The sequence below is a fragment of the Melanotaenia boesemani genome, chromosome 18, assembly GCF_017639745.1.
Source record: "Melanotaenia boesemani isolate fMelBoe1 chromosome 18, fMelBoe1.pri, whole genome shotgun sequence".
Lineage (NCBI taxonomy): Eukaryota > Metazoa > Chordata > Actinopteri > Atheriniformes > Melanotaeniidae > Melanotaenia > Melanotaenia boesemani.
In genome coordinates this window covers 4,940,823-4,948,789 of record NC_055699.1, presented here as the reverse complement: position 1 = coordinate 4,948,789, position 7,967 = coordinate 4,940,823, and the positions used below count along the sequence as shown (strand labels likewise).

The window sequence follows — 7,967 nt, the reverse complement described above, 5'->3', positions numbered from 1 at the left end:
GAGCTGCTATTTGTTTTGACTGGGTAAGAGCTCCTGAGTCAGACAACTCAGAGTATTCTCTACTCTACATGGATTTTTAATGGCAGGACACTAGGTAACCTTGATACTCGTCTAACCACATATAAATTAGATGTGTTGCAAGAGGCTAACAAATTCTCAGTCCCACCCCAGTGATGTGTGTCTCCAAGCTTCAGCATGCAGTCTGCTGCTTCTACCATTTGTCTGTGTCCACAGCAGTTCCTGTGCACACACCCACCCACACCAGCAGCTTGAAATGAGATTCACTCAAGTGCGTAATCCCTCAGTTCTGCTTCACTGTGATTAATTGACCAAATATCTCTCATATGTGAAGGGTCCACAGAACCGGCTTTCATAATTAAAAAAGAAAAAACATAAAGAAATCTGTAACAAAACAACAATGTCCTCACAAGTTAATCGCTTGCCAACTTGTCCGTGGAGCACATTGTGATGTCTGAGTATCGTTCGAGGCTCCTCACCAATTAGCCCCCCTGGCAAAATGATTTACTGACATGTCATTAAAAAGCCGTCAGGGAAATGGACATCATGCAGAGAAATGGCCCTTTGGATCAATATCCAAGTAAGCTCTGAAGCACTGTGCGACTCGTCGTTAGGGAGAAGCATTCACACCTACAGACTTTCACACACAAGAAACTTCTCCAGGCCCTCATTAGTGAATTTGTGTACTTGTAATGAGTGTCATGTAGGTTTACAGACTTCTATTTTTTCTTCATGTTTACATCATTCCCATTGTCTGTGATGTGCAGTATGTATTTATTCTCCCATTTTTAACGCCTGTTCCCACTGGAAAAAATGGAAAATTTCCTCATTTTTACAGCAACAGTGTAACATTGACAAGAAGCAGGATGTTGAAGCTTCACAGTACATAGCACTCCATGATGCACAAAAAACCACAAAGCTCAGTAAGGACACACAGAATAACCTGGAATTTTATCAGTATGCTATTTCATGAGACCAGGTTGTGCCATCAGAGCATCCAACTTCCAAATATGATTTTTTTTTCCCCATAAAAATGCAGATAGTTTTGAGGGTGGTTCAATAACTTCATGGTCTCATTTCCACTGTCCTCTCTTGTTTTACAGTTTTGGGCTCAGAGTAAGGCTGCAACACCTATCTATATAAACATTTCAATGTCAGAGAGGGAGTAAAAGCATAGGTTTTCACAAAAACAATAGGATTGTTCACTCTCATTTATATATTGGTTTTATTTTATTTTCAGTGTATAATACTGTATGAATGTGGATTTCTTGCAGAGGCTAAGATTTGAATGATTGGCAGAAAACTGCTTTTTGATCTGATTTCTTTGATACACAAGTAGCTTTAACTTCAGAAAGCTGGTTAAAGATAGACAACAAAATATATCACAGTAGGATCTAACTACTTACACCTCAGAAAATCATGAAAAAGTCTTACACATCTGGCAGCAAAGTAAAAATCTCAATCACTGGAGGTGTTTCCTTCTTGTATTTTCAAGCTGAGAATGAAAACACCTGCCTGTAGTTTCAAGGAGAGTCATTACTTTGTTTAACATACTGAGCACATCCTCATGTGAGGGTTTTTGAAGCTGCAAGCCAACTTTGGATGTGGACCAGAGACACAGTTGTGTTGGCAGGGAGTTACTGGACTTGGATGATAAATGAAGCTTGAGGCGGTGTGCTGAGGAGTTGCTGACGCCTCAGAGACCCCTGTCTCCCCATGTCCACTTCCTCCTGACTCTCATCTCGCCGTTCGCCTCCTCATCTCTGATGTCTAATCTGTCTCCTCAGCAAGCACACTCTTTAGTTTATTGAACGGCACCCTCCCTCCTCAATCTCCTCATCCCCATGTCCAAGATGCATCAGCCTCCGTTCTCTTCATGCCCTCCCTCAATCTCTCCATTGTGCCCTGGTCCCAAGTGGCCCCTCTTCCTCGCTCATGTGCTCACCCTCCACTCACCAATTTCACTGCTGTGTTCATTATTCATTTAGTTTCTCTTTGGATCTGGAGAGAGCAAAAGCATGGCTGAATCCATAAGCAGACTCAACAGCTGGCCCAAGGGTACCTGTGTGACGTAAAAGTATGCGTTGAGGGGGTGAGAGGGAGCAGCAGAAAAAAGAGTGACTAACTGAGAGAGAATCAAAAAGAAAAAGAAAGGAAAACAGTGAAAGTATAAGAAAATAATCCCTAATGTGAAGATAAAAAGAACTTTCAGAAGAGTGTAATTTGGCTTTGAAACCAGGAAAGTGCGCACAGCAGAGCTGGGAAGTGCTGGCAGCAGATGATAGTGTTTCATTTCATTATGTTGGCAGAATTAAATTATTATTAATATTATTGTTATTATTATTATTGTTGTTTGTTTTTTATGTTTTTTTATGTTTCTTTTTTTTTTTTAGCAAACTAATAGATTTGATGCCTGATCACACACCAAAATTAACCAGCATGTCCACTGTAAAACAAGCAAATAAAGTAAAATGAAATAAAATCTTATGCCAGGTGAGTGGGTGAAACATCTACTATTGTCTTTCAGGAAATAAAAAAAAAAAAAAAACTTTAGCCCAGCAGATCTTTTTATTTATTTATTTATTTATTTTTGTGCTTGGTCCAAAACAGACTGTTTGAATTCTGGCTAGATGGATTCTATTGCAGTTTTGCACTACTTACCAGACTCCAGCTTCCCTGTAAAGAAATAAATAAATAAAAAATAAAAAAAAAACATAGTTTACCTTTAGAAGCCTTTGAAAACTCTGCATGTTCCTAAAAATCGTAACTGTGATGCCACAAAAGTGTGTATCTTTTACTGATGAAACTTAATGTCATGTTGCTATGATCTCTTACAAAGTAAAGCAGTTTCTGTGTCTTATTTTGTGCAGAAAGTGCTTTTCGTTTAAAAATTTATGGCACTAAAGTTGAATTTATCCAGCTGTTGATCACACGGAAAAAAATTTTAACAGTTAGTTGGGTTGCGACCAGAAAGGCATCATCTAAAAGCCCTAAGGGAGCAGAACCAGTGACAGACTGCTAGTGTCACAAGATGTGAGGACACTTAGGAAAGTGTTTTATAGGCGCACATGTGGATTCAGATTCAGCTTTGAATTTCACAGAGTACTACAAAGCAATAAAAAAAGAATAAGGTGATCACAACAAAACAGCAGCCTTTATTGAAGGCCTCTTTTTTTTATAAGTCCTCAAGTGGCAATTGAGGAATTTCCCATGTTGTCTGGAAACAGAATGTTTATTTTATTTTTTTTTCTTTTGTTCTTTGTTACTGAACCAAAGAAAAAAATGAAAAAAGCAATTAATGTTATGTTATGTTAATAAATAAATTATTAGCCTTTAAAGTTCAAGACATTCAACTGAAACACAGGATCAATGTACTCGTTCTCTGCAGCTTGTATCCTCATGCTGTGTAACCTGTTTGAACGTGGGGCTGGAGGATATCAATATGGCCCTGTGAGAGACTGTGAGAAGCTCCAGCCCTTCTGCAATCCCGAACAGGATAAAGCAGATGTAGAAAATGGCACTGATTAATATTGATATGCCATTTCCTTGCTCCAAGATTATTAAAAGCAAAAATGTAATGCAGAATCTCTCCCAAACAGAGCTACACATTTTCTTCTTAAGCAAGGCTAGAAAAGTAAATTAAACTTCGTGAATCTTCAGACTTCTATTGCTTAGATGTTGACCTCTTCCCCCCAACTCTTCTGAACTTACTGCAGTAATCGGTAGCTGTGCCTTCCTGATGGCACTGTGAAGAATCTGCATGATAAAAATAACACTCAGCTCTTAGTGACTCAAAAATTAGAAATAGGAAGATTAAAAATATAAGTTATTTTTGAGGAATGTACCCAGACTGGCATCCTTTCCTCATATTATGTGTTGAAATTCAGAGGTGAATAAATAGAGATAACGCCAAATACCCCCCTATTATTATTTTTTTATTTATTTTTTTTCTCATTGCTTGATTGACCTGCCTGGCACCTGTCCTACACCATGCACTATTAGGGGGGGGGGATGGGGGGATTGGGGGTGAATATCACATAGCATTGTCAGATGTCAACAACAAAATTAAACTTTAATGCATTCAAAAAGTGAAGAAAGGAGATCTTTATATATATATATATATATATATATATATATATATATATATATATATATATATATATATATGTTTTACTTTATCATTTATTCCAGATAGAGGCCAGCAAAGTTGAAATAAAGCAGTTTCTTCATGTTGCTGCTGTAGATGCTGTGAGATGAGATAAAACTGTGGTTCAATCTTATATTTTAGTGGGGCACAATCACAGCTGGATGATGATTTATGTTGTTTAATGAACCTGTTACTCTAGAGTAACAATAACCTGTTACAGTAACAGGTAAATCTACTTTACGTCTGTCCAGATTCACTGAGAAAGTACTTCAGAGGCTTCTGGCTGCTGCAGAGGTGTCTTCACTTACTGTATATCTTCACCACCTGCTGAAAAATAGAAGATTTGCCATTTATTTGTGGTCTCTGATATCACTAGTAATAATAATGGAGTCATTATTATTAGTAGTAGTAAATTATATTATATTTACTGAATGTTGCGAATTGGTTAGCAATAACAGTAAATATAAATCAAAGTTAAGATAAAGTTTATTTAAACAATACGTACTTTATATAAAGTAAAGTGATAAAACAGACTGCATGCAGTGGTGTAAATGTGTGGATGTTCTGTATGTTTGAATCCAGCTAAAAGTCAGCCAGGACGCAGCAGCAGCAGGTCAGACAGCTGGAAACAGGTGAGTTTTATAATTGTTGCAGCTGCAGTCATGTTTCTAAGGTCAGTATGATGAAATCCAGACACATAGTGGACATAATCCTATCAGATACTCACAAAACTTATTTACAATATTCACAAGAGACAGACATGCTCACTCTGGTCTATTCAGAATGTTTTTTGCCAGTTTGTTAGACTAGTAGATTAATGTTAATTTTAACAAACCTGCAAACACTTCTTGGGGGTGGGGCACCAAATCATAATCTCTCCTAGGGTACCAAAGTGGCTAGGGCTGGCTCTGGTAGACAATGTCTGTCTGCCTACTTTAAGAGCTTTATAAGTAGATTTCACTTCGGCTAAACATCAGACAGAAAGGCTGCAGCTCGTAGGTGTAGCATGTGGATGGGCATGGCTATCCTTCTAATAAAAATCCAATTAGTTGTTGGTTCATGCAGACAGAAACAACTTATAATCGTGTTTGAAAAATTTACGATATGTTGCCATGGGAATAACTTGAAAAATCAAGTTACCTAAACTCAAATAGGGAGTGACAAAGTGCCGTCATGTGTTGACACCAAGGCAACGAACAAGGTGGTATTTGATAAGGTGATGTGATCTTGTAAAAGGAATCTATTTTAGACCTAATCATAGTTGATTTCTTACATAAACTAAATAGATCTGATTTTTAACCATCCAGCCAGATCATCACCTAAAACCAGTCAGTGAAAGATCACCGTGTTATTGGCTGGATGTAATCCAAAAGGTAAATAAATTAGACTGCTCTTCATCCTGAAATGTGTCCACATGTATTGTTCACACTTTCAGGTATGATTATTTATGTTCAAAGAATACATAAACCTTAGTGCTTGTGAGTAGACTTGCATGAAAAATAACTAAATAAATAAAAGGTAACGTGTTGTCCCTAAAGCTTCCAACCCTTCCTACACTTTATTCTCAATTGAACTTTGCTGCTTGTTAACTTAAACAACATTAATTGAGGATGGTGTTTTTCTTCCGTATGGAAGTGTTAATAAAAGTAAAAAATACACCTCTGTTGGTCACATTAAAGGGAATGAATGAATTGCTTATTTTGTCATTTTTGTTGGAGGATTTATTCAGATGGACACAGGTTATAATGACCATTGACTGTTTACTATTTTGTTCAGTCATTATTTTTTATTAAACTTGAAGTTACTGCAGCACAAACATCCTTCTCCTTAAAAAGAGAAAAAAAAAGACAAAAAAACTGAGGTGGTATTTATTCCCTTGAAAGAGTTAAAGCAACAGCTACTTCTATACTGCATTCTGAGACAGTAATACTAAGTGTTTCTTGCTTTATGTCATTTGTTTCAATGCTTTTGTTAGGCATGGATGAACCAAAATTTTCATCTTTAAAAACATCCCTTTTCTTTGAAAGTTTACATACTGACAGTTAAAGGGAGTAGTATAAAGACACTGAAATGAGAAAACAAAACAGCATAACATTAACAATAGTCTCAGGCTCACAAACTTAATGATTTGTTGCTTAGATTTCAATCCAGAGTTTGTTGTGCATTTCAAATGAAACTCCAGTTTGGAATGAAAAACAAAACGACTGGTGCACTTTACTGATACAAGCATCCATCTCTTATGGAAATGAGATGCACTTCTGCTCCAAGAATATTATTATACAGCAAGACCTAAGTAACTTTTCCAAGCCAATTGATTTACAATTTACCCAATTTTTAATGTTTCAAGGTGCCTGCTTTTCTTTTAGTGTGCAGGGTTTCTCCATGATATTCTGTAGTCACCTGGGATTTTCTGGGAAGGTGGATGCAGCGGGTATGTGTGTAAGAAAATGAGAATGGGATAAGTATCACTTCCTGATCACTATCTTATATAATCACGTGTTAACAGAGAAAGACAGGAGCAGAGGATGAGGAGATAATAGAGAGAGAGGTAGAGGGGGGCATAGGGAGGAGAGTCAGAGCTTTGCAGTCGTGGATTGATCTGAAAACCGACCAATCGGGCGCCTCCTTCGGCCTGAACCGCCGCAGTAGCTGTGTACGATTGGAGGACGCTTCGGCGGAGAGATGCGCACACACACACTGGCTCGGCTCGTTCTCCCAGTCCTTTGCGCACACACATGCACACGCACACTGGTAGAGCAGAGGAGTGTGGGCTCTCGGCAAGCCGTGCACTGAAGCTTTGCCCCGAAGAGGATGTCAGGGACTGGGGAAGGAAATTGAAAGAGGCAGAAAGGAATGGAGAAAATGAGGAACAAACTCTAACTCGTGCGTTTTTTTCGCCGTTTATCAGCTGTCGTGTGCGTTCAAGAGGGTGCACGCGGGCAGGTAAGAGAATAATAAGTTTGCCTGGCTTTTTATATCTGTATAACCTATTGTAAGTTTCCGTATGCATCTTTGGGACCGTGGCTGACAGAGGCGGGCGTGCCTCCACTGTGCTGAGTTTAGGTGAATCCGTGAAGGCTAAATGAATAGAAGTACTGAGCTTGTGAGCACGCGCCTCTAAGCAATGAGTTTGACTGTGCGCGCACACCTCTGTGCCCCGTGAAAACGGACACATGGTCATTAGAAGTATTAGAGTGCGCTCCAGTCATTCTTCGCTTTTAATGAGTGCATTTGGCTCTCGCGCGCCTCTTCTCTGCTAGAGTGTTGTTGCCCACAGCACCTCTGTGGAGTTATGAATGATAGACAGGCTGCATAACAGAGTGGGAGTTTGAGGCTATCCGATCTCTGTGATGCGCGTGCCGCACCAGTGTAGCCAGACTGAAATTTACGCGCACTGCAGGAAACAGGAGTCCACTCATTGACTGCAGCTTCTCTGTAAGTCAGGCTTTCTCTTTCTGCATCTTCTCACTCTGGTTCTTTGGAGTGAACGATAGGGAGAGGGAAAAAAGAAAAAAAAAAAAGAAAAAAAAATCAAGGCACGTTTGAATGAATGCCTCAGTGGATTCTGTGAGATGCTGTGACAGTTGTGTGTGTGGAAAGACGCAAGGCAAGTGCCAGTTTCCTGCTGTCCCCGTTAATATTGCAGCACAGAGAGAGTGGTATGGCTGCCAATCGCTTGCATTAGATCTTTTATAAGGTACTTATCTCTCAGATGTGCTTGAAAATGTTTAGAAAGACATGCCACATGTCCTGCAATTCAGCAGTACATTTGAGATGCAGTGAGGAAAGAAACAAACAATGA

General features: G+C 38.9%; 1 protein-coding gene across 1 annotated transcript in view; it reads left to right on the top strand.

Moving 5' to 3' along the window:
- Nucleotides 1-6,911: 6,911 nt before the first annotated feature.
- Nucleotides 6,912-7,967, top strand: part of LOC121629179 (cadherin-18) — a 117,729-nt gene continuing 116,673 nt past the window's right edge. The window contains exon 1 of the mRNA XM_041968774.1: nucleotides 6,912-7,108. The gene's annotated coding sequence lies outside the window, so the exon portion shown is untranslated. The remainder of the gene's footprint in view (nucleotides 7,109-7,967) is intronic.